Here is a 24,982-nt window from a genome sequence, read left to right on the forward strand (position 1 = left end):
TGCTGTAGAGCCAGAGAACCAGGTCAGCAGAGCTGCTCTAGAGCCAGAGAAACCAGGTCAGCAGAGCTGCTTTAGAGGGAGAGAACCAGGTCAGCCGAGATGCTGTAGAGCCAGAGAAACCAGGTAAGCAGAGCTGCTTTAGAGGGAGAGAACCAGGTCAGCAGAGCTGCTTTAGAGGGAGAGAACCAGGTCAGCAGAGCTGCTCTAGAGACAGTGAACCAGGTCAGCAGAGCTGCTGTAGAGCCAGAGAAACCAGGTCAGCAGAGCTGCTTCAGAGGGAGAGAACCAGGTCAGCAGAGCTGCTCTAGAGCCAGAGAAACCAGGTCAGCAAAGCTGCTTTAGAGGGAGAGAACCAGGCCAGCAGAACTGCTTTAGAGCCAGAGAACCATGTCAGCAGAGCTGCTTTAGAGTCAGGCTCTAGAGCAGCTCTGCTGACCTGGCTCTCTAAGAACCAGGCCAGCAGAGCTGCTCTAGAGCCTAAGAACCAGGTCAGCAGAGCTGCTCTAGAGACAGAGAACCAGGTCAGCAGAGCTGCTGTAGAGCCAGAGAAACCAGGTCAGCAGAGCTGCTTTAGTGGGAGAGAACCAGGTCAACAGTGCTGCTCTAGAGCCTAAGAACCAGGTCAGAACAGCTGCTCTAGAGCCTGAGAACCAGGTCATGAGAGCTGATTTAGAGCCAGAGAACCAGGTCAGCAGAGCTGCTTCAGAGCCAGAGTATCCGGTCAGCAGAGCTGCTCTAGATGCAGAGAACCAGGTCAGCAGAGCTGCTCTAGAGGCAGAGAGCCAGGTCAGCAGAGCTGCTTTAGAGGGAGAGAACCAGGTCAGCCGAGCTGCCCTAGAGCCAGAGAAACCAGGTTAACAGAGCTGCTTTAGAGGGAGAGAACCAGGTGAGCCGAGCTGCTGTAGAGCCAGAGAAACCAGGTCAGCAGAGCTGCTTTATAGGGAGAGAACCAGGCCAGCATAACTGCTTTAGAGCCAGAGAACCAGGTCAGCAGAGCTGCTTTAGAGGGAGAGAACCAGGTGAGCAGAGCTGCTCTAGAGCCTAAGAACCAGGTCAGCAGAGCTTCTGTAGAGACAGAGAACCAGGTGAGCAGAGCTGCTGTAGAGCCAGAGAAACCAGTTCAGTAGAGCTGCTTTAGAGGGAGAGAACCAGGTCAGCAGAGCTGCTCTAGAGCCTAAGAACCAGGTCAGAACAGCTGCTCTAGAGCCAGAGAACCAGGTCAGCAGAGCTGCTTTAGAGCCAGAGAACCAGGTCAGTAGAGATGCTTCAGAGCCAGAGTATCAGATCAGCAGAGATGCTTTAGAGCCAGAGAACCAGGACAGCAGAGCTGCTGTAGAGGCAGAGAACCAGGTCAGTAGTGCTGCTGTAGAGTCAGAGAAACCAGGTCAGCAGAGCTGCTTTAGAGGGAGAGAACCAGGTCAGCACAGCTGCTCTAGAGCCAAAGAACCAGGTCAGCACAGCTGCTGTAGAGCCAGAGAAACCAGGTCAGCAGAGCTGCTTTAGAGGGAGAGAACCAGGCCAGCAGAACTACTTTAGAGCCAGAGAACCAGGTGAGCAGAGCTGCTTTAGAGGGAGAGAACCAGGTGAGCAGAGCTGCTCTAGAGCCTAAGAACCAGGTCAGCAGAGCTGCTCTAGAGACAGAGAACCAGGTCAGCAGAGCTGCTGTAGAGCCAGAAAAACCAGGTCAGCAGAGCTGCTTTAGAGGGAGAGAACCAGGTCAGCAGAGGTGCTCTAGAGCCTAAGAACCAGGTCAGAACAGCTGCTCTAGAGCCGGAGAACCAGGTCAGCAGAGCTGCTTTAGAGCCAGAGAACCATGTCAGTAGAGCTGCTTCAGAGCCAGAGTATCAGGTCAGCAGAGCTGCTTTAGAGCCATAGAACCAGGTCAGCAGAGCTTTTGTAGAGGCAGAGAACCAGGTCAGCAGAGCTGCTGTAGAGGCAGAGAAACCAGGTCAGCAGAGCTGCTTTAGAGGGAGAGAACCAGATCAGCACAGCTGCTCTAGAGCCAAAGAACCAGGTCAGCATATCTGCTGTAGAGACAGAGAAACCAGGTCAGCAGAGCTGCTTTAAAGGGAGAGAAGCAGGTCAGCAGAGCTGCTTTAGAGCCAGAGAACCAGGTCAGCAGAGCTGCTTTAGAGCCAGAGAACCAGGTCAGCAGAGCTGCTCTAGAGCCAGAGAACCAGGTCAGCAGAACTGCTTTAGAGCCAGAGAACCAGGTCAGCAGAGCTGCTTTAGAGCCAGAGAACCAGGTCAGCAGAGCTGCTCTAGAGCCTAAAAACAGGTCAGGAGAGCTGCTCTAGAGCCTAAGAGCCAGGTCAGCAGAGCTGCACTAGAGCCAGTGAACCAGGTCCGCAGAGCTGCCCTGGAGCCAGAGAAACCAGGTCAGCAGAGCTGCTTTAGAGGGAGAGAACCAGGTGAGCCGAGCTGCTGTAGAGCCAGAGAAACCAGGTCAGCAGAGCTGCTTTAGAGCGAGAGAACAAGGCCAGCAGAACTGCTTTAGAGTCAGAGAACCAGGTCAGCAGAGCTGCTTTAGAGCCTAAGAACCAGGTCAGCAGAGCTGCTCTAGAGACAGAGAACCAGGTCAGCAGAGCTGCTGTAGAGCCAGAGAAGCCAGGGCAGTAGAGCTGCTTTAGAGGGAGAGAACCAGGTCAGCAGAGCTGCTCTAGAGCCTAAGAACCAGGTCAGAACAGCTGCTCTAGAGCCAGAGAACCAGGTCAGCAGAGCTGCTTTAGAGCCAGAGACCAGGTCAGTAGAGCTGCTTCAGAGCCAGAGTATCAGGTCAGCAGAGCTGCTTTAGAGCCAGAGAACCAGGTCAGCAGAGCTGCTGTAGAGGCAGAGAACCAGGTCAGCAGAGCTGCTGTGGAGTCAGAGAAACCAGGTCAGCAGAGCTGCTTTAGAGGGAGAAAACCAGGTCAGCACAGCTGCTCTAGAGCCAAAGAACCAGGTCAGCAGAGCTGCTGTAGAGCCAGAGAAACTAGGTCAGCAGAGCTGCTTCAGAGGGAGAGAACCAGGCCAGCATAACTGCTTTAGAGCCAGAGAACCAGGTCAGCAGAGCTGCTTTAGAGCCAGAGAACCAGGTCAGCAGAGCTGCTCTAGAGCCTAAGAACCAGGTCAGCAGAACTGCTTTAGAGCCAGAGAACCAGGTCAGCAGAGCTGCTTTAGAGCCAGAGAACCAGGTCAGCAGAGCTGCTCTAGAGCCTAAAAAACAGGTCAGGAGAGCTGCTCTAGAGCCTAAGAACCAGGTCAGCAGAGCCGCTTTAGAGCCAGAGAACCAGGACAGCAGAGCTGCTGTAGAGGCAGAGAACCAGGTCAGTAGAGCTGCTGTAGAGTCAGAGAAACCAGGTCAGCAGAGCTGCTTTAGAGGGAGAGAACCAGGTCAGCACAGCTGCTCTAGAGCCAAAGAACCAGGTCAGCAGAGCTGCTGTAGAGCCAGAGAAACCAGGTCAGCAGAGCTGCTTTAGAGGGAGAGAACCAGGCCAGCAGAACTACTTTAGAGACAGAGAACCAGGTCAGCAGAGCTGCTTTAGAGGGAGAGAACCAGGTGAGCAGAGCTGCTCTAGAGCCTAAGAACCAGGTCAGCAGAGCTGCTCTAGAGACAGAGAACCAGGTCAGCAGAGCTGCTGTAGAGCCAGAAAAACCAGGTCAGCAGAGCTGCTTTAGAGGGAGAGAACCAGGTCACCAGAGGTGCTCTAGAGCCTAAGAACCAGGTCAGCACAGCTGCTCTAGAGCCAGAGAACCAGGTCAGCAGAGCTGCTTTAGAGCCAGAGAACCAGGTCAGCAGAGCTGCTTTAGAGCCAGAGAACCAGGTCAGCAGAGCTGCTGTAGAGTCAGAGAAACCAGGTCAGCCGAGCTGCTGTAGAGCCAGAGAGCCAGGTCGGCAGAGCTGCTTTAGTGCCAGAGAACCAGGTCAGCAGAGCTGCTTTAGAGCCAGAGAACCAGGTCAGCAGAACTGCTGTAGAGCCAGAGAAACAAGGTCAGCAGAGCTGCTTTAGAGGGAGAGAACCAGTTCAGCAGAGCTGCTTTTGAGCCAGAGAACCAGGTCAGCGAGCTGCTCTAGAGCCTAAGAACCAGGTCAGCACAGCTCCTCTAGAGCCTAAGAACCAGGTCAGCAGAGCTGCTCTAGAGCCAGAGAACCAGATCAGTAGAGCTGCTGTGGAGTCAGAGAAACCAGTTCAGCGGAGCTGCTTTAGAGGGAGAGAACCAGGTCAGCACAGCTGCTCTAGAGCCAAAGAACCAGGTCAGCAGAGCTGCTTTAGAGCCAGAGAACCAGGTCAGCAGAGCTGCTATAGAGAGAGAGAACCAGGTCAGCAGAGCTGCTTTAGAGGGCGAGAACCAGGCCAGCCGAGTTGCTCTAGAGCCTAAGAACCAGGTCAGCACAGCTCCTCTAGAGCCAGAGAACCAGGTCAGCAGAGCTGCTTTAGAACCAGAGAACCAGGTCAGCAGAGCTGCTCTAGAGGCAGAGAACCAGGTCAGCAAAGCTGCTGTAGAGTCAGAGAAACCAGGTCAGCTGATCTGCTTTAGAGGCAGAGAACCTGGTCAGCAGAGCTGCTCTAGAGCCAGAGGACCAGGTCAGCCGAGCTGCTGTAGAGCCAGAGAACCAGGTCAGCAGAGCTGCTCTAGAGCCAGAGAAACCAGGTCAGCAGAGCTGCTTTAGAGGGAGAGAACAGGTCAGCCGAGATGCTGTAGAGCCAGAGAAACCAGGTCAGCAGAGCTGCTTTAGAGGGAGAGAACCAGGTCAGAGGAGCTGCTTTAGAGGGAGAGAACCAGGTGAGCAGAGCTGCTCTAGAGCCTAAGAACCAGGTCAGCAGAGCTGCTCTAGGGACAGAGAACCAGGTCAGCAGAGCTGCTGTAGAGCCAGAGAAACCAGGTCAGCAGAGCTGCTTTAGAGGGCGAGAACCAGGCCAGCAGAGCTGCTCTAGAGCCAGAGAAACCAGGTCAGCAGAGCTGCTTTAGAGGGAGAGAGCCAGGCCAGCAGAACTGCTTTAGAGCCAGAGAACCATGTCAGCAGAGCTGCTTTAGAGTCAGAGAACCAGGTCAGCAGAGCTGTTCTAGAGCCTAAGAACCAGGCCAGCAGAGCTGCTCTAGAGCCTAAGAACCAGGTCAGCAGAGCTGCTTTCGAGGGAGAGAACCAGGTCCACAACGCTGCTCTAGAGCCTAAGAACCAGGTCAGCGCAGCTGCTCTAGAGCCAGAGAACCAGGTCAGCACAGCTGCTTTAGAGCCAGAGAACCAGGTCAGCAGAGCTGCTCTAGAGGCAGAGAACCAGGTCAGCAAAGCTGCTGTAGAGTCAGAGAAACCAGGTCAGCTGATCTGCTTCAGAGGCAGAGAACCTGGTCAGTAGAGCTGCTCTAGAGCCAGAGGACCAGGTCAGCCAAGCTGCTGTAGAGCCAGAGAACCAGGTCAGCAGAGCTGCTCTAGAGCCAGAGAAACCAAGTCAGCAGAGCTGCTTTAGAGGGAGAGAACCAGGTCAGCCGAGATGCTGTAGAGCCAGAGAAACTAGGTCAGCAGAGCTGCTTTAGAGGGAGAGAACCAGGTCAGCAGAGCTGCTTTAGAGGGAGAGAACCAGGTCAGCAGAGCTGCTCTAGAGCCTAAGAACCAGGTCAGCAGAGCTGCTGTAGAGCCAGAGAAACCAGGTCAGCAGAGCTGCTTTAGAGGGAGAGAACCAGGTCAGCAGAGCTGCTTTAGAGTCAGAGAACCAGGTCAGCAGAGCTGCTTTAGAGGGAGAGAACCAGGTCAGCAGAGCTGCTTTAGAGCCAGAGAACCAGGTCAGCCGAGCTGCTCTAGAGCCTAAGAACCAGGTCAGCACAGCTCCATTAGAGCCAGAGAACCAGGTCAGCAGAGCTGCTTTAGAACCAGAGAACCAGGTCAGCAGAGCTGCTCTAGAGGCAGAGAACCAGGTCAGCAAAGCTGCTGTAGAGTCAGAGAAACCAGGTCAGCTGATCTGCTTTAGAGGCAGAGAACCTGGTCAGCAGAGCTGCTTTAGAGGGAGAGAACCAGGTCAGCCGAGCTGCCCTAGAGCCAGAGAAACCAGGTCAACAGAGCTGCTTTAGAGGGAGAGAACCAGGTGAGCCGAGCTGCTGTAGAGCCAGAGAAACCAGGTCAGCAGAGCTGCTTTAGAGGGAGAGAACCAGGCCAGCAGAACTGCTTTAGAGCCAGAGAACCAGGTCAGCAGAGCTGCTTTAGAGGGAGAGAACCAGGTGAGCAGAGCTGCTCTAGAGCCTAAGAACCAGGTCAGCAGAGCTTCTCTAGAGACAGAGAACCAGGTGAGCAGAGCTGCTGTAGAGCCAGAGAAACCAGTTCAGTAGAGCTGCTTTAGAGGGAGAGAACCAGGTCAGCAGAGCTGCTCTAGAGCCTAAGAACCAGGTCAGAACAGCTGCTCTAGAGCCAGAGAACCAGGTCAGCAGAGCTGCTTTAGAGCCAGAGAACCAGGTCAGTAGAGATGCTTCAGAGCCAGAGTATCAGATCAGCAGAGCTGCTTTAGAGCCAGAGAACCAGGTCAGCAGAGCTGCTGTAGAGGCAGAGAACCAGGTCAGTAGAGCTGCTGTGGAGTCAGAGAAACCAGGTCAGCGGAGCTGCTTTAGAGGGAGAGAACCAGGTCAGCACAGCTGCTCTAGAGCCAAAGAACCAGGTCAGCAGAGCTGCTTTAGAGCCAGAGAACCAGGTCAGCAGAGCTGCTTTAGAGAGAGAGAACCAGGTCAGCAGAGCTGCTTTAGAGGGCGAGAACCAGGCCAGCCGAGTTGCTCTAGAGCCTAAGAACCAGGTCAGCACAGCTCCTCTAGAGCCAGAGAACCAGGTCAGCAGAGCTGCTTTAGAACCAGAGAACCAGGTCAGCAGAGCTGCTCTAGAGGCAGAGAACCAGGTCAACAAAGCTGATGTAGAGTCAGAGAAACCAGGTCAGCTGATCTGCTTTAGAGGCAGAGAACCTGGTCAGCAGAGCTGCTCTAGAGCCAGAGGACCAGGTCAGCCGAGCTGCTGTAGAGCCAGAGAACCAGGTCAGCAGAGCTGCTCTAGAGCCAGAGAAACCAGGTCAGCAGAGCTGCTGTAGAGCCAGAGAAACCAGGTCAGCAGAGCTGCTTTAGAGGGAGAGAACCAGGTCAGAGGAGCTGCTTTAGAGGGAGAGAACCAGGTGAGCAGAGCTGCTCTAGAGCCTAAGAACCAGGTCAGCAGAGCTGCTCTAGAGACAGAGAACCAGGTCAGCAGAGCTGCTCTAGAGCCAGAGAAACCAGGTCAGCAGAGCTGCTTTAGAGGGAGAGAACCAGGTCAGAGGAGCTGCTTTAGAGGGAGAGAACCAGGTGAGCAGAGCTGCTCTAGAGCCTAAGAACCAGGTCAGCAGAGCTGCTCTAGGGACAGAGAACCAGGTCAGCAGAGCTGCTGTAGAGCCAGAGAAACCAGGTCAGCAGAGCTGCTTTAGAGGGCGAGAACCAGGCCAGCAGAGCTGCTCTAGAGCCAGAGAAACCAGGTCAGCAGAGCTGCTTTAGAGGGAGAGAGCCAGGCCAGCAGAACTGCTTTAGAGCCAGAGAACCATGTCAGCAGAGCTGCTTTAGAGTCAGAGAACCAGGTCAGAAGAGCTGCTCTAGAGCCTAAGAACAAGGCCAGCAGAGCTGCTCTAGAGCCTATGAACCAGGTCAGCAGAGCTGCTTTAGAGGGAGAGAACCAGGTCCACAACGCTGCTCTAGAGCCTAAGAACCAGGTCAGCACAGCTGCTCTAGAGCCAGAGAACCAGGTCAGCACAGCTGCTTTAGAGCCAGAGAACCAGGTCAGCAGAGCTGCTCTAGAGGCAGAGAACCAGGTCAGCAAAGCTGCTGTAGAGTCAGAGAAACCAGGTCAGCTGATCTGCTTTAGAGGCAGAGAACCTGGTCAGTAGAGCTGCTCTAGAGCCAGAGGACCAGGTCAGCCGAGCTGCTGTAGAACCAGGTCAGCAGAGCTGCTCTAGAGCCAGAGAAACCAAGTCAGCAGAGCTGCTTTAGAGGGAGAGAACCAGGTCAGCCGAGATGCTGTAGAGCCAGAGAAACCAGGTCAGCAGAGCTGCTTTAGAGGGAGAGAACCAGGTCAGCAGAGCTGCTTTAGAGGGAGAGAACCAGGTCAGCAGAGCTGCTCTAGAGCCTAAGAACCAGGTCAGCAGAGCTGCTGTAGAGCCAGAGAAACCAGGTCAGCAGAGCTGCTTTAGAGGGAGAGAACCAGGTCAGCAGAGCTGCTTTAGAGTCAGAGAACCAGGTCAGCAGAGCTGCTTTAGAGGGAGAGAACCAGGTCAGCAGAGCTGCTTTAGAGCCAGAGAACCAGGTCAGCCGAGCTGCTCTAGAGCCTAAGAACCAGGTCAGCACAGCTCCTCTAGAGCCAGAGAACCAGGTCAGCAGAGCTGCTTTAGAACCAGAGAACCAGGTCAGCAGAGCTGCTCTAGAGGCAGAGAACCAGGTCAGCAAAGCTGCTGTAGAGTCAGAGAAACCAGGTCAGCTGATCTGCTTTAGAGGCAGAGAACCTGGTCAGCAGAGCTGCTCTAGAGCCAGAGGACCAGGTCAGCCGAGCTGCTGTAGAGCCAGAGAACCTGGTCAGCAGAGCTGCTTTAGAGGGAGAGAACAGGTCAGCCGAGATGCTGTAGAGCCAGAGAAACCAGGTCAGCAGAGCTGCTTTAGAGGGAGAGAACCAGGTCAGAGGAGCTGCTTTAGAGGGAGAGAACCAGGTGAGCAGAGCTGCTCTAGAGCCTAAGAACCAGGTCAGCAGAGCTGCTCTAGAGACAGAGAACCAGGTCAGCAGAGCTGCTCTAGAGCCAGAGAAACCAGGTCAGCAGAGCTGCTTTAGAGGGAGAGAGCCAGGCCAGCAGAACTGCTTTAGAGCCAGAGAACCATGTCAGCAGAGCTGCTTTAGTGTCAGAGAACCAGGTCAGCAGAGCTGCTCTAGAGCCTAAGAACCAGGCCAGCAGAGCTGCTCTAGAGATTAAGAACCAGGTCAGCAGAGCTGCTTTCGAGGGAGAGAACCAGGTCCACAACGCTGCTCTAGAGCCTAAGAACCAGGTCAGCACAGCTGCTCTAGAGCCAGAGAACCAGGTCAGCAGAGCTGCTTTAGAGCCAGAGAACCAGGTCAGCAGAGCTGCTCTAGAGGCAGAGAACCAGGTCAGCAAAGCTGCTGTAGAGTCAGAGAAACCAGGTCAGCTGATCTGCTTTAGAGGCAGAGAACCTGGTCAGTAGAGCTGCTCTAGAGCCAGAGGACCAGGTCAGCCGAGCTGCTGTAGAGCCAGAGAACCAGGTCAGCAGAGCTGCTCTAGAGCCAGAGAAACCAGGTCAGCAGAGCTGCTTTAGAGGGAGAGAACCAGGTCAGCCGAGATGCTGTAGAGCCAGAGAAACCAGGTCAGCAGAGCTGCTTTAGAGGGAGAGAACCAGGTCAGCAGAGCTTCTTTAGAGGGAGAGAACCAGGTCAGCAGAGCTGCTCTAGAGCCTAAGAACCAGGTCTGCAAAGCTGCTCTAGAGACAGAGAACCAGGTCAGCAGAGCTGCTGTAGAGCCAGAGAAACCAGGTCAGCAGAGCTGCTTCAGAGGGAGAGAACCAGGTCAGCAGAGCTGCTCTAGAGCCAGAGAAACCAGGTCAGCAAAACTGCTTTAGAGGGAGAGAACCAGGCCAGCAGAACTGCTTTAGAGCCAGAGAACCATGTCAGCAGAGCTGCTTTAGAGTCAGGCTCTAGAGCAGCTCTGCTGACCTGGTTCTCTAAGAACCAGGCCAGCAGAGCTGCTCTAGAGCCAGAGAACCAGGTCATGAGAGCTGCTTTAGAGCCAGAGAACCAGGTCAGCAGAGCTGCTTCAGAGCCAGAGTATCCGGTCAGCAGAGCTGCTCTAGAGGCAGAGAACCAGGTCAGCAGAGCTGCTCTAGAGGCAGAGAACCAGGTCAGCAGAGCTGCTTTAGAGGGAGAGAACCAGGTCAGCCGAGCTGCCCTAGAGCCAGAGAAACCAGGTCAACAGAGCTGCTTTAGAGGGAGAGAACCAGGTGAGCCGAGCTGCTGTAGAGCCAGAGAAACCAGGTCAGCAGAGCTGCTTTAGAGGGAGAGAACCAGGCCAGCAGAACTGCTTTAGAGCCAGAGAACCAGGTCAGCAGAGCTGCTTTAGAGGGAGAGAACCAGGTGAGCAGAGCTGCTCTAGAGCCTAAGAACCAGGTCAGCAGAGCTTCTCTAGAGACAGAGAACCAGGTGAGCAGAGCTGCTGTAGAGCCAGAGAAACCAGTTCAGTAGAGCTGCTTTAGAGGGAGAGAAGCAGGTCAGCAGAGCTGCTCTAGAGCCTAAGAACCAGGTCAGAACAGCTGCTCTAGAGCCAGAGAACCAGGTAAGCAGAGCTGCTTTAGAGCCAGAGAACCAGGTCAGTAGAGATGCTTCAGAGCCAGAGTATCAGATCAGCAGAGCTGCTTTAGAGCCAGAGAACCAGGTCAGCAGAGCTGCTGTAGAGGCAGAGAACCAGGTCAGTAGAGCTGCTGTGGAGTCAGAGAAACCAGGTCAGCAGAGCTGCTTTAGAGGGAGAGAACCAGGTCAGCACAGCTGCTCTAGAGCCAAAGAACCAGGTCAGCAGAGCTGCTGTAGAGCCAGAGAAACCAGGTCAGCAGAGCTGCTTTAGAGGGAGAGAACCAGGTCAGCAGAGCTGCTTTAGAGCCAGAGAACCAGGTCTGCAGAGCTGCTTTAGAGGGAGAGAACCAGGTCAGCAGAGCTGCTTTAGTGGGAGAGAACCAGGTCAACAGAGCTGCTCTAGAGCCTAAGAACCAGGTCAGAACAGCTGCTCTAGAGCCAGAGAACCAGGTCATGAGAGCTGCTTTAGAGCCAGAGAACCAGGTCAGCAGAGCTGCTTCAGAGCCAGAGTATCCGGTCAGCAGAGCTGCTCTAGAGGCAGAGAACCAGGTCAGCAGAGCTGCTCTAGAGGCAGAGAACCAGGTCAGCAGAGCTGCTTTAGAGGGAGAGAACCAGGTCAGCCGAGCTGCACTAGAGCCAGAGAAACCAGGTCAACAGAGCTGCTTTAGAGGGAGAGAACCAGGTGAGCCGAGCTGCTGTAGAGCCAGAGAAACCAGGTCAGCAGAGCTGCTTTAGAGGGAGAGAACCAGGCCAGCAGAACTGCTTTAGAGCCAGAGAACCAGGTCAGCAGAGCTGCTTTAGAGGGAGAGAACCAGGTGAGCAGAGCTGCTCTAGAGCCTAAGAACCAGGTCAGCAGAGCTTCTCTAGAGACAGAGAACCAGGTGAGCAGAGCTGCTGTAGAGCCAGAGAAACCAGTTCAGTAGAGCTGCTTTAGAGGGAGAGAAGCAGGTCAGCAGAGCTGCTCTAGAGCCTAAGAACCAGGTCAGAACAGCTGCTCTAGAGCCAGAGAACCAGGTCAGCAGAGCTGCTGTAGAGGCAGAGAACCAGGTCAGTAGAGCTGCTGTGGAGTCAGAGAAACCAGGTCAGCAGAGCTGCTTTAGAGGGAGAGAACCAGGTCAGCACAGCTGCTCTAGAGCCAAAGAACCAGGTCAGCAGAGCTGCTGTAGAGCCAGAGAAACCAGGTCAGCAGAGCTGCTTTAGAGGGAGAGAACCAGGTCAGCAGAGCTGCTTTAGAGCCAGAGAACCAGGTCTGCAGAGCTGCTTTAGAGGGAGAGAACCAGGTCAGCAGAGCTGCTTTAGAGCCAGAGAACCAGGTCAGCCGAGCTGCTCTAGAGCCTAAGAACCAGGTCAGCACAGCTCCTCTAGAGCCAGAGAACCAGGTCAGCAGAGCTGCTTTAGAACCAGAGAACCAGGTCAGCAGAGCTGCTCTAGAGGCAGAGAACCAGGTCAGCAAAGCTGCTGTAGAGTCAGAGAAACCAGGTCAGCTGATCTGCTTTAGAGGCAGAGAACCTGGTCAGTAGAGCTGCTCTAGAGCCAGAGGACCAGGTCAGCCGAGCTGCTGTAGAGCCAGAGAACCAGGTCAGCAGAGCTGCTCTAGAGCCAGAGAAACCAGGTCAGCAGAGCTGCTTTAGAGGGAGAGAACCAGGTCAGCCGAGATGCTGTAGAGCCAGAGAAACCAGGTCAGCAGAGCTGCTTTAGAGGGAGAGAACCAGGTCAGCAGAGCTTCTTTAGAGGGAGAGAACCAGGTCAGCAGAGCTGCTCTAGAGCCTAAGAACCAGGTCTGCAAAGCTGCTCTAGAGACAGAGAACCAGGTCAGCAGAGCTGCTGTAGAGCCAGAGAAACCAGGTCAGCAGAGCTGCTTCAGAGGGAGAGAACCAGGTCAGCAGAGCTGCTCTAGAGCCAGAGAAACCAGGTCAGCAAAACTGCTTTAGAGGGAGAGAACCAGGCCAGCAGAACTGCTTTAGAGCCAGAGAACCATGTCAGCAGAGCTGCTTTAGAGTCAGGCTCTAGAGCAGCTCTGCTGACCTGGTTCTCTAAGAACCAGGCCAGCAGAGCTGCTCTAGAGCCAGAGAACCAGGTCATGAGAGCTGCTTTAGAGCCAGAGAACCAGGTCAGCAGAGCTGCTTCAGAGCCAGAGTATCCGGTCAGCAGAGCTGCTCTAGAGGCAGAGAACCAGGTCAGCAGAGCTGCTCTAGAGGCAGAGAACCAGGTCAGCAGAGCTGCTTTAGAGGGAGAGAACCAGGTCAGCCGAGCTGCCCTAGAGCCAGAGAAACCAGGTCAACAGAGCTGCTTTAGAGGGAGAGAACCAGGTGAGCCGAGCTGCTGTAGAGCCAGAGAAACCAGGTCAGCAGAGCTGCTTTAGAGGGAGAGAACCAGGCCAGCAGAACTGCTTTAGAGCCAGAGAACCAGGTCAGCAGAGCTGCTTTAGAGGGAGAGAACCAGGTGAGCAGAGCTGCTCTAGAGCCTAAGAACCAGGTCAGCAGAGCTTCTCTAGAGACAGAGAACCAGGTGAGCAGAGCTGCTGTAGAGCCAGAGAAACCAGTTCAGTAGAGCTGCTTTAGAGGGAGAGAAGCAGGTCAGCAGAGCTGCTCTAGAGCCTAAGAACCAGGTCAGAACAGCTGCTCTAGAGCCAGAGAACCAGGTAAGCAGAGCTGCTTTAGAGCCAGAGAACCAGGTCAGTAGAGATGCTTCAGAGCCAGAGTATCAGATCAGCAGAGCTGCTTTAGAGCCAGAGAACCAGGTCAGCAGAGCTGCTGTAGAGGCAGAGAACCAGGTCAGTAGAGCTGCTGTGGAGTCAGAGAAACCAGGTCAGCAGAGCTGCTTTAGAGGGAGAGAACCAGGTCAGCACAGCTGCTCTAGAGCCAAAGAACCAGGTCAGCAGAGCTGCTGTAGAGCCAGAGAAACCAGGTCAGCAGAGCTGCTTTAGAGGGAGAGAACCAGGTCAGCAGAGCTGCTTTAGAGCCAGAGAACCAGGTCTGCAGAGCTGCTTTAGAGGGAGAGAACCAGGTCAGCAGAGCTGCTTTAGTGGGAGAGAACCAGGTCAACAGAGCTGCTCTAGAGCCTAAGAACCAGGTCAGAACAGCTGCTCTAGAGCCAGAGAACCAGGTCATGAGAGCTGCTTTAGAGCCAGAGAACCAGGTCAGCAGAGCTGCTTCAGAGCCAGAGTATCCGGTCAGCAGAGCTGCTCTAGAGGCAGAGAACCAGGTCAGCAGAGCTGCTCTAGAGGCAGAGAACCAGGTCAGCAGAGCTGCTTTAGAGGGAGAGAACCAGGTCAGCCGAGCTTCCCTAGAGCCAGAGAAACCAGGTCAACAGAGCTGCTTTAGAGGGAGAGAACCAGGTGAGCCGAGCTGCTGTAGAGCCAGAGAAACCAGGTCAGCAGAGCTGCTTTAGAGGGAGAGAACCAGGCCAGCAGAACTGCTTTAGAGCCAGAGAACCAGGTCAGCAGAGCTGCTTTAGAGGGAGAGAACCAGGTGAGCAGAGCTGCTCTAGAGCCTAAGAACCAGGTCAGCAGAGCTTCTCTAGAGACAGAGAACCAGGTGAGCAGAGCTGCTGTAGAGCCAGAGAAACCAGTTCAGTAGAGCTGCTTTAGAGGGAGAGAAGCAGGTCAGCAGAGCTGCTCTAGAGCCTAAGAACCAGGTCAGAACAGCTGCTCTAGAGCCAGAGAACCAGGTAAGCAGAGCTGCTTTAGAACCAGAGAACCAGGTCAGTAGAGATGCTTCAGAGCCAGAGTATCAGATCAGCAGAGCTGCTTTAGAGCCAGAGAACCAGGTCAGCAGAGCTGCTGTAGAGGCAGAGAACCAGGTCAGTAGAGCTGCTGTGGAGTCAGAGAAACCAGGTCAGCAGAGCTGCTTTAGAGGGAGAGAACCAGGTCAGCACAGCTGCTCTAGAGCCAAAGAACCAGGTCAGCAGAGCTGCTGTAGAGCCAGAGAAACCAGGTCAGCAGAGCTGCTTTAGAGGGAGAGAACCAGGTCAGCAGAGCTGCTTTAGAGCCAGAGAACCAGGTCTGCAGAGCTGCTTTAGAGGGAGAGAACCAGGTCAGCAGAGCTGCTTTAGAGCCAGAGAACCAGGTCAGCCGAGCTGCTCTAGAGCCTAAGAACCAGGTCAGCACAGCTCCTCTAGAGCCAGAGAACCAGGTCAGCAGAACTGCTTTAGAACCAGAGAACCAGGTCAGCAGAGCTGCTCTAGAGGCAGAGAACCAGGTCAGCAAAGCTGCTGTAGAGTCAGAGAAACCAGGTCAGCTGATCTGCTTTAGAGGCAGAGAACCTGGTCAGCAGAGCTGCTCTAGAGCCAGAGGACCAGGTCAGCCGAGCTGCTGTAGAGCCAGAGAACCAGGTCAGCAGAGCGGCTCTAGAGCCAGAGAAACCAGGTCAGCAGAGCTGCTTTAGAGGGAGAGAACCAGGTCAGCCGAGATGCTGTAGAGCCAGAGAAACCAGGTCAGCAGAGCTGCTTTAGAGGGAGAGAACAAGGTCAGAGGAGCTGCTTTAGAGGGAGAGAACCAGGTGAGCAGAGCTGCTCTAGAGCCTAAGAACCAGGTCAGCAGAGCTGCTCTAGAGACAGAGAACCAGGTCAGCAGAGCTGCTGTAGAGCCAGAGCAACCAGGTCAGCAGAGCTGCTTTAGAGGGCGAGAACCAGGCCAGCAGAGCTGCTCTAGAGCCAGAGAAACCAGGTCAGCAGAGCTGCTTTAGAGGGAGAGAGCCAGGCCAGCAGAACTGCTTTAGAGCCAGAGAACCATGTCAGCAGAGCTGCTTTAAAGTCAGAGAACCAGGTCAGCAGAGCTGCTCTAGAGCCTAAGAACCAGGCCAGCAGACCTGCTCTAGAGCCTAAGAACCAGGTCAGCAGAGCTGCTTTCGAGGGAGAGAACCAGGTCCACAGCGCTGCTCTAGAGCCTAGGAACCAGGTCAGCACAGCTGCTCTAGAGCCAGAGAACCAGGTCAGCAGAGCTGCTTTAGAGCCTGAGAACCAGGTCAGCAGAGCTGCTCTAGAGGCAGAGAACCAGGTCAGCAAAGCTGCTGTAGAGTCAGAGAAACCAGGTCAGCTGATCTGCTTTAGAGGCAGAGAACCTGGTCAGTAGAGCTGCTCTAGAGCCAGAGAAACCAGGTCAGCAGAGCTGCTTTAGAGGGAGAGAACCAGGTCAGCCGAGATGCTGTAGAGCCAGAGAAACGAGGTCAGCAGAGCTGCTCTAGAGATAGAGAACCAGGTCAGCAGAGCTGCTGTAGAGCCAGAGAAACCAGGTCAGCAGAGCTGCTTCAGAGGGAGAGAACCAGGTCAGCAGAGCTGCTCTAGAGCCAGAGAAACCAGGTCAGCAGAGCTGCTTTAGAGGGAGAGAACAAGGCCAGCAGAACTGCTTTAGAGCCAGAGAACCAGGTCAGCAGAGCTGCTTTAGAGCCTAAGAACCAGGTGAGCAGAGCTGCTCTAGAGCCTAAGAACCAGGTCAGTAGAGCTGCTCTAGAGACAGAGAACCAGGTCAGCAGAGCTGCTGTAGAGCCAGAGAAACCAGGTCAGTAGAGCTGCTTTAGAGGGAGAGAAACAGGTCAGCAGAGCTGCTCTAGAGCCTAAGAACCAGGTCAGAACAGCTGCTCTAGAGCCAGAGAAACAGGTCAGCAGAGCTGCTTTAGAGCCAGAGACCAGGTCAGTAGAGCTGCTTCAGAGCCAGAGTATCAGGTCAGCAGAGCTGCTTTAGAGCCAGAGAACCAGGTCAGCAGAGCTGCTGTAGAGGCAGAGAACCAGGTCAGCAGAGCTGCTGTGGAGTCAGAGAAACCAGGTCAGCAGAGCTGCTTTAGAGGGAGAGAACCAGGTCAGCACAGCTGCTCTAGAGCCAAAGAACCAGGTCAGCAGAGCTGCTGTAGAGCCAGAGAAACTAGGTCAGCAGAGCTGCTTTAGAGGGAGAGAACCAGGCCAGCAGAATTGCTTTAGAGCCAGAGAACCAGGTCAGCAGAGCTGCTTTAGAGCCAGAGAACCAGGTCAGCAGAGCTGCTCTAGAGCCTAAGAACCAGGTCAGCAGAACTGCTTTAGAGCCAGAGAACCAGGTCAGCAGAGCTGCTTTAAAGCCAGAGAACCAGTTCAGCAGAGCTGCTCTAGAGCCTAAAAAACAGGTCAGGAGAGCTGCTCTAGAGCCTAAGAACCAGGTCAGCAGAGCTGCACTAGAGCCAGAGAACCAGGTCGGCAGAGCTGCTGTAGAGCCAGAGACACCAGGTCAGCAGAGCTGCTTTAGAGCCAGAGAACCAGGTCAGCAGAGCTGCTTTAGAGCCAGAGAAGCAGGTCAGCAGAGCTGCTGTAGAGTCAGAGAAACCAGGTCAGCCGAGCTGCTGTAGAGCCAGAGAGCCAGGTCAGCAGAGCTGCTCTAGAGCCAGAGAATCCAGGTCAGCAGAGCTGTTTTAGAAGGAGAGAACCAGGTCAGCTGAGCTGCTTTAGTGCCAGAGAACCAGGTCAGCAGAGCTGCTGTAGAGCCAGAGAAACTAGGTCAGCAGAGCTGCTTTAGAGGGAGAGAACCAGGCCAGCAGAATTGCTTTAGAGCCAGAGAACCAGGTCAGCAGAGCTGCTTTAGAGCCAGAGAACCAGGTCAGCAGAGCTGCTCTAGAGCCTAAGAACCAGGTCAGCAGAACTGCTTTAGAGCCAGAGAACCAGGTCAGCAGAGCTGCTTTAAAGCCAGAGAACCAGTTCAGCAGAGCTGCTCTAGAGCCTAAAAAACAGGTCAGGAGAGCTGCTCTAGAGCCTAAGAACCAGGTCAGCAGAGCTGCACTAGAGCCAGAGAACCAGGTCGGCAGAGCTGCTGTAGAGCCAGAGACACCAGGTCAGCAGAGCTGCTTTAGAGCCAGAGAACCAGGTCAGCAGAGCTGCTTTAGAGCCAGAGAAGCAGGTCAGCAGAGCTGCTGTAGAGTCAGAGAAACCAGGTCAGCCGAGCTGCTGTAGAGCCAGAGAGCCAGGTCAGCAGAGCTGCTCTAGAGCCAGAGAATCCAGGTCAGCAGAGCTGTTTTAGAAGGAGAGAACCAGGTCAGCTGAGCTGCTTTAGTGCCAGAGAACCAGGTCAGCAGAGCTGCTTTAGAGTCAGAGAACCAGGTCAGCAGAACTGCTCTAGAGCCTAAGAACCAGGTCAGCAGAGCTGCTCTAGAGCCAGAGAACCAGATCAGCAGAGCTGCTGTAGAGCCAGAGAAACAAGGTCAGCAGAGCTGCTTTATAGGGAGAGAACCAGGTCAGCAGAGCTGCTTTAGAGGGAGAGAACCAGGTCAGCAGAGCTGCTCTAGAGCCTAAGAACCAGGTCAGCAGAGCTGCTTTAGAGACAGAGAACCAGGTCAGCAGAGCTGCTCTAGAGCCTAAGAACCAGGCCAGCAGAGCTGCTCTAGAGCCTAAGAACCAGGTCAGCAGAGCTGCTCTAGAGACAGAGAACTAGGTCAGCAGAGCTGCTGTACAGCCAGAGAAACCAGGTCAGCAGAGCTGCTTTAGAGGGAGAGAACCAGGTCAGTAGAGCTGCTCTAGAGCCTAAGAACTAGGTCAGAACAGCTGCTCTAGAGCCAGAGAACCAGGTCAGCAGAGCTGCTTTAGAGCCAGAGAACCAGGTCAGCAGAGCTGCTTCAAAGCCAGAGTACCAGGTCAGCAGAGCTGCTTTAGAGCCAGAGAACCAGGTCAGCAGAGCTGCTCTAGAGGCAGAGAAACCAGGTCAGCAGAGCTGCTTTAGAGGGAGAGAACCAGGTCAGCAGAGCTGCTCTAGAGCCTAAGAACCAGGTCAGAACAGCTGCTCTAGAGCCAGAGAACCAGGTCAGCAGAGCTGCTTTAGAGCCAGAGACCAGGTCAGTAGAGCTGCTTCAGAGCCAGAGTATCAGGTCAGCAGAGCTGCTTTAGAGCCAGAGAACCAGGTCAGCAGAGCTGCTGTAGAGGCAGAGAACCAGGTCAGCAGAGCTGCTGTGGAGTCAGAGAAACCAGGTCAGCAGAGCTGCTTTAGAGGGAGAGAACCAGGTCAGCACAGCTGCTCTAGAGCCAAAGAACCAGGTCAGCAGAGCTGCTGTAGAGCCAGAGAAACTAGGTCAGCAGAGCTGCTTTAGAGGGAGAGAACCAGGCCAGCAGAACTGCTTTAGAGCCAGAGAACCAGGTCAGCAGAGCTGCTTTAGAGCCAGAGAACCAGGTCAGCAGAGCTGCTCTAGAGCCTAAGAACCAGGTCAGCAGAACTGCTTTAGAGCCAGAGAACCAGGTCAGCAGAGCTGCTTTAGAGCCAGAGAACCAGGTCAGCAGAGCTGCTCTAGAGCCTAAAAAATAGGTCAGGAGAGCTGCTCTAGAGCCTAAGAACCAGGTCAGCAGAGCTGCACTAGAGCCAGAGTACCAGGTCGGCAGAGCTGCTGTAGAGCCAGAGACACCAGGTCAGCAGAGCTGCTTTCGAGGGAGAGAACCATGTCCACAAAGCTGCTCTAGAGCCTAAGAACCAGGTCAGCACAGCTGCTCTAGAGCCAGAGAACCAGGTCAGCAGAGCTGCTTTAGAGCCAGAGAACCAGGTCAGCAGAGCTGCTTTAGAGCCAGAGAACCAGGTCAGCAGAGCTGGTGTAGAGTCAGAGAAACCAGGTCAGCCGAGCTGCTGTAGAGCCAGAGAGCCAGGTCGGCACAGCTGCTCTAGAGCCAGAGAATCCAGGTCAGCAGAGCTGTTTTAGAAGGAGAGAACCAGATCAGCTGAGCTGCTTTAGTGCAAGAGAACCAGGTCAGCAGAGCTGCTTTAGAGCCAGAGAACCAGGTCAGCAGAACTGCTCTAGAGCCTAAGAACCAGGTCAGCAGAGCTGCTCTAGAGCCAGAGAAACAAGGTCAGCAGAGCTGCTTTAGAGGGAGAGAACCAGGTCAGCAAAGCTGCTGTAGAGTCAGAGAAACCAGGTCAGCTGATCTGCTTTAGAGGCAGAGAACCTGGTCAGCAGAGCTGCTCTAGAGCCAGAGGACCAGGTCAGCCGAGCTGCTGTAGAGCCAGAGAACCAGGTCAGCAGAGCTGCTCTAGAGCCAGAGAAACCAGGTCAGCAGAGTGCTTTAGAGGGAGAGAACCAGGTCAGCCGAGATGCTGTAGAGCCAGAGAAACCAGGTGAGCAGAGCTGCTTTAGAGGGAGAGAACCAGGTCAGAGGACCTGCTTTATAGGGAGAGAACCAGGTGAGCAGAGCTGCTCTAGAGCCTAAGAACCAGGTCAGCAGAGCTGCTCTAGAGACAGAGAACCAGGTCAGCAGAGCTGCTGTAGAGCCAGAGAAACCAGGTCAGCAGAGCTGCTTTAGAGGGCGAGAACCAGGCCAGCAGAGCTGCTCTAGAGACAGAGAACCAGGTCAGCAGAGCTGCTGTAGAACCAGAGAAACCAGTTCAGTAGAGCTGCTTTAGAGGGAGAGAACCAGGTCAGCAGAGCTGCTCTAGAGCCTAAGAACTAGGTCAGAACAGCTGCTCTAGAGCCAGAGAACCAGATCAGCAGAGCTGTTTTAGAGCCAGAGAACCAGGTCAGCAGAGCTGCTCTAGAGCCAAAGAACCAGGTCAGCAGAGCTGCTGTAGAGCCAGAGAAACCAGGTCAGCAGAGCTGCTTTAGAGGGAGAGAACCAGGTCAGCAGAGCTGCTTTAGAGCCAGAGAACCAGGTCAGCAGAGCTGCTTTAGAGGGAGAGAACCAGGTCAGCAGAGCTGCTTTAGAGCCAGAGAACCAGGTCAGCCGAGCTGCTCTAGAGCCTAAGAACCAGGTCAGCACAGCTCCTCTAGAGCCAGAGAACCAGGTCAGCAGAGCTGCTTTAGAACCAGAGAACCAGGTCAGCAGAGCTGCTCTAGAGGCAGAGAACCAGGTCAGCAAAGCTGCTGTAGAGTCAGAGAAACCAGGTCAGCTGATCTGCTTTAGAGGCAGAGAACCTGGTCAGCAGAGCTGCTCTAGAGCCAGAGGACCAGGTCAGCCGAGCTGCTGTAGAGCCAGAGAACCAGGTCAGCAGAGCTGCTCTAGAGCCAGAGAAACCAGGTCAGCAGAGCTGCTTTAGAGGGAGAGAACCAGGTCAGCCGAGATGCTGTAGAGCCAGTGAAACCAGGTCAGCAGAGCTGCTTTAGAGGGAGAGAACCAGGTCAGAGGAGCTGCTTTAGAGAGAGAGAACCAGGTCAGCAGAGCTGCTCTAGAGACAGAGAACCAGGTCAGCAGAGCTGCTGTAGAGCCAGAGAAACCAGGTCAGCAGAGCTGCTTTAGAGGGTGAGAACCAGTCCAGCAGAGCTGCTCTAGAGCCAGAGAAACCAGGTCAGCAGAGCTGCTTTAGAGGGAGAGAGCCAGGCCAGCAGAACTGCTTTAGAGCCAGAGAACCATGTCAGCAGAGCTGCTTTAGAGTCAGAGAACCAGGTCAGCAGAGCTGCTCTAGAGCCTAAGAACCAGGCCAGCAGAGCTGCTCTAGAGCCTAAGAACCAGGTCAGCACAGCTGGTCTAGAGCCAGAGAACCAGGTCAGCAGAGCTGCTTTAGAGCCAGAGAACCAGGTCAGCAGAGCTGCTCTAGAGGCAGAGAACCAGGTCAGCAAAGCTGCTGTAGAGTCAGAGAAACCAGGTCAGCTGATCTGCTTTAGAGGCAGAGAACCTCGTCAGTAGAGCTGCTCTAGAGCCAGAGGACCAGGTCAGCCGAGCTGCTGTAGAGCCAGAGAACCAGGTCAGCAGAGCTGCTCTAGAGCCAGAGAAACCAGGTCAGCAGAGCTGCTTTAGAGGGAGAGAACCAGGTCAGCCGAGATGCTGTAGAGCCAGAGAAACCAGGTAAGCAGAGCTGCTTTAGAGGGAGAGAACCAGGTCAGCAGAGCTGCTTTAGAGGGAGAGAACCAGGTCAGCAGAGCTGCTCTAGAGACAGTGAACCAGGTCAGCAGAGCTGCTGTAGAGCCAGAGAAACCAGGTCAGCAGAGCTGCTTCAGAGGGAGAGAACCAGGTCAGCAGAGCTGCTCTAGAGCCAGAGAAACCAGGTCAGCAAAGCTGCTTTAGAGGGAGAGAACCAGGCCAGCAGAACTGCTTTAGAGCCAGAGAACCATGTCAGCAGAGCTGCTTTAGAGTCAGGCTCTAGAGCAGCTCTGCTGACCTGGCTCTCTAAGAACCAGGCCAGCAGAGCTGCTCTAGAGCCTAAGAACCAGGTCAGCAGAGCTGCTCTAGAGACAGAGAACCAGGTCAGCAGAGCTGCTGTAGAGCCAGAGAAACCAGGTCAGCAGAGCTGCTTTAGTGGGAGAGAACCAGGTCAACAGTGCTGCTCTAGAGCCTAAGAACCAGGTCAGAACAGCTGCTCTAGAGCCTGAGAACCAGGTCATGAGAGCTGATTTAGAGCCAGAGAACCAGGTCAGCAGAGCTGCTTCAGAGCCAGAGTATCCGGTCAGCAGAGCTGCTCTAGATGCAGAGAACCAGGTCAGCAGAGCTGCTCTAGAGGCAGAGAGCCAGGTCAGCAGAGCTGCTTTAGAGGGAGAGAACCAGGTCAGCCGAGCTGCCCTAGAGCCAGAGAAACCAGGTTAACAGAGCTGCTTTAGAGGGAGAGAACCAGGTGAGCCGAGCTGCTGTAGAGCCAGAGAAACCAGGTCAGCAGAGCTGCTTTATAGGGAGAGAACCAGGCCAGCATAACTGCTTTAGAGCCAGAGAACCAGGTCAGCAGAGCTGCTTTAGAGGGAGAGAACCAGGTGAGCAGAGCTGCTCTAGAGCCTAAGAACCAGGTCAGCAGAGCTTCTGTAGAGACAGAGAACCAGGTGAGCAGAGCTGCTGTAGAGCCAGAGAAACCAGTTCAGTAGAGCTGCTTTAGAGGGAGAGAACCAGGTCAGCAGAGCTGCTCTAGAGCCTAAGAACCAGGTCAGAACAGCTGCTCTAGAGCCAGAGAACCAGGTCAGCAGAGCTGCTTTAGAGCCAGAGAACCAGGTCAGTAGAGATGCTTCAGAGCCAGAGTATCAGATCAGCAGAGATGCTTTAGAGCCAGAGAACCAGGACAGCAGAGCTGCTGTAGAGGCAGAGAACCAGGTCAGTAGTGCTGCTGTAGAGTCAGAGAAACCAGGTCAGCAGAGCTGCTTTAGAGGGAGAGAACCAGGTCAGCACAGCTGCTCTAGAGCCAAAGAACCAGGTCAGCACAGCTGCTGTAGAGCCAGAGAAACCAGGTCAGCAGAGCTGCTTTAGAGGGAGAGAACCAGGCCAGCAGAACTACTTTAGAGCCAGAGAACCAGGTGAGCAGAGCTGCTTTAGAGGGAGAGAACCAGGTGAGCAGAGCTGCTCTAGAGCCTAAGAACCAGGTCAGCAGAGCTGCTCTAGAGACAGAGAACCAGGTCAGCAGAGCTGCTGTAGAGCCAGAAAAACCAGGTCAGCAGAGCTGCTTTAGAGGGAGAGAACCAGGTCAGCAGAGGTGCTCTAGAGCCTAAGAACCAGGTCAGAACAGCTGCTCTAGAGCCGGAGAACCAGGTCAGCAGAGCTGCTTTAGAGCCAGAGAACCATGTCAGTAGAGCTGCTTCAGAGCCAGAGTATCAGGTCAGCAGAGCTGCTTTAGAGCCATAGAACCAGGTCAGCAGAGCTTTTGTAGAGGCAGAGAACCAGGTCAGCAGAGCTGCTGTAGAGGCAGAGAAACCAGGTCAGCAGAGCTGCTTTAGAGGGAGAGAACCAGATCAGCACAGCTGCTCTAGAGCCAAAGAACCAGGTCAGCATATCTGCTGTAGAGACAGAGAAACCAGGTCAGCAGAGCTGCTTTAAAGGGAGAGAAGCAGGTCAGCAGAGCTGCTTTAGAGCCAGAGAACCAGGTCAGCAGAGCTGCTTTAGAGCCAGAGAACCAGGTCAGCAGAGCTGCTCTAGAGCCAGAGAACCAGGTCAGCAGAACTGCTTTAGAGCCAGAGAACCAGGTCAGCAGAGCTGCTTTAGAGCCAGAGAACCAGGTCAGCAGAGCTGCTCTAGAGCCTAAAAACAGGTCAGGAGAGCTGCTCTAGAGCCTAAGAGCCAGGTCAGCAGAGCTGCACTAGAGCCAGTGAACCAGGTCCGCAGAGCTGCCCTGGAGCCAGAGAAACCAGGTCAGCAGAGCTGCTTTAGAGGGAGAGAACCAGGTGAGCCGAGCTGCTGTAGAGCCAGAGAAACCAGGTCAGCAGAGCTGCTTTAGAGCGAGAGAACAAGGCCAGCAGAACTGCTTTAGAGTCAGAGAACCAGGTCAGCAGAGCTGCTTTAGAGCCTAAGAACCAGGTCAGCAGAGCTGCTCTAGAGACAGAGAACCAGGTCAGCAGAGCTGCTGTAGAGCCAGAGAAGCCAGGGCAGTAGAGCTGCTTTAGAGGGAGAGAACCAGGTCAGCAGAGCTGCTCTAGAGCCTAAGAACCAGGTCAGAACAGCTGCTCTAGAGCCAGAGAACCAGGTCAGCAGAGCTGCTTTAGAGCCAGAGACCAGGTCAGTAGAGCTGCTTCAGAGCCAGAGTATCAGGTCAGCAGAGCTGCTTTAGAGCCAGAGAACCAGGTCAGCAGAGCTGCTGTAGAGGCAGAGAACCAGGTCAGCAGAGCTGCTGTGGAGTCAGAGAAACCAGGTCAGCAGAGCTGCTTTAGAGGGAGAAAACCAGGTCAGCACAGCTGCTCTAGAGCCAAAGAACCAGGTCAGCAGAGCTGCTGTAGAGCCAGAGAAACTAGGTCAGCAGAGCTGCTTCAGAGGGAGAGAACCAGGCCAGCATAACTGCTTTAGAGCCAGAGAACCAGGTCAGCAGAGCTGCTTTAGAGCCAGAGAACCAGGTCAGCAGAGCTGCTCTAGAGCCTAAGAACCAGGTCAGCAGAACTGCTTTAGAGCCAGAGAACCAGGTCAGCAGAGCTGCTTTAGAGCCAGAGAACCAGGTCAGCAGAGCTGCTCTAGAGCCTAAAAAACAGGTCAGGAGAGCTGCTCTAGAGCCTAAGAACCAGGTCAGCAGAGCCGCTTTAGAGCCAGAGAACCAGGACAGCAGAGCTGCTGTAGAGGCAGAGAACCAGGTCAGTAGAGCTGCTGTAGAGTCAGAGAAACCAGGTCAGCAGAGCTGCTTTAGAGGGAGAGAACCAGGTCAGCACAGCTGCTCTAGAGCCAAAGAACCAGGTCAGCAGAGCTGCTGTAGAGCCAGAGAAACCAGGTCAGCAGAGCTGCTTTAGAGGGAGAGAACCAGGCCAGCAGAACTACTTTAGAGACAGAGAACCAGGTCAGCAGAGCTGCTTTAGAGGGAGAGAACCAGGTGAGCAGAGCTGCTCTAGAGCCTAAGAACCAGGTCAGCAGAGCTGCTCTAGAGACAGAGAACCAGGTCAGCAGAGCTGCTGTAGAGCCAGAAAAACCAGGTCAGCAGAGCTGCTTTAGAGGGAGAGAACCAGGTCACCAGAGGTGCTCTAGAGCCTAAGAACCAGGTCAGCACAGCTGCTCTAGAGCCAGAGAACCAGGTCAGCAGAGCTGCTTTAGAGCCAGAGAACCAGGTCAGCAGAGCTGCTTTAGAGCCAGAGAACCAGGTCAGCAGAGCTGCTGTAGAGTCAGAGAAACCAGGTCAGCCGAGCTGCTGTAGAGCCAGAGAGCCAGGTCGGCAGAGCTGCTTTAGTGCCAGAGAACCAGGTCAGCAGAGCTGCTTTAGAGCCAGAGAACCAGGTCAGCAGAACTGCTGTAGAGCCAGAGAAACAAGGTCAGCAGAGCTGCTTTAGAGGGAGAGAACCAGTTCAGCAGAGCTGCTTTTGAGCCAGAGAACCAGGTCAGCGAGCTGCTCTAGAGCCTAAGAACCAGGTCAGCACAGCTCCTCTA

Source organism: Triturus cristatus, chromosome 1_1 (genome assembly GCF_964204655.1).
Source record: "Triturus cristatus chromosome 1_1, aTriCri1.1, whole genome shotgun sequence".
Taxonomy (NCBI): Eukaryota; Metazoa; Chordata; class Amphibia; order Caudata; family Salamandridae; genus Triturus; species Triturus cristatus.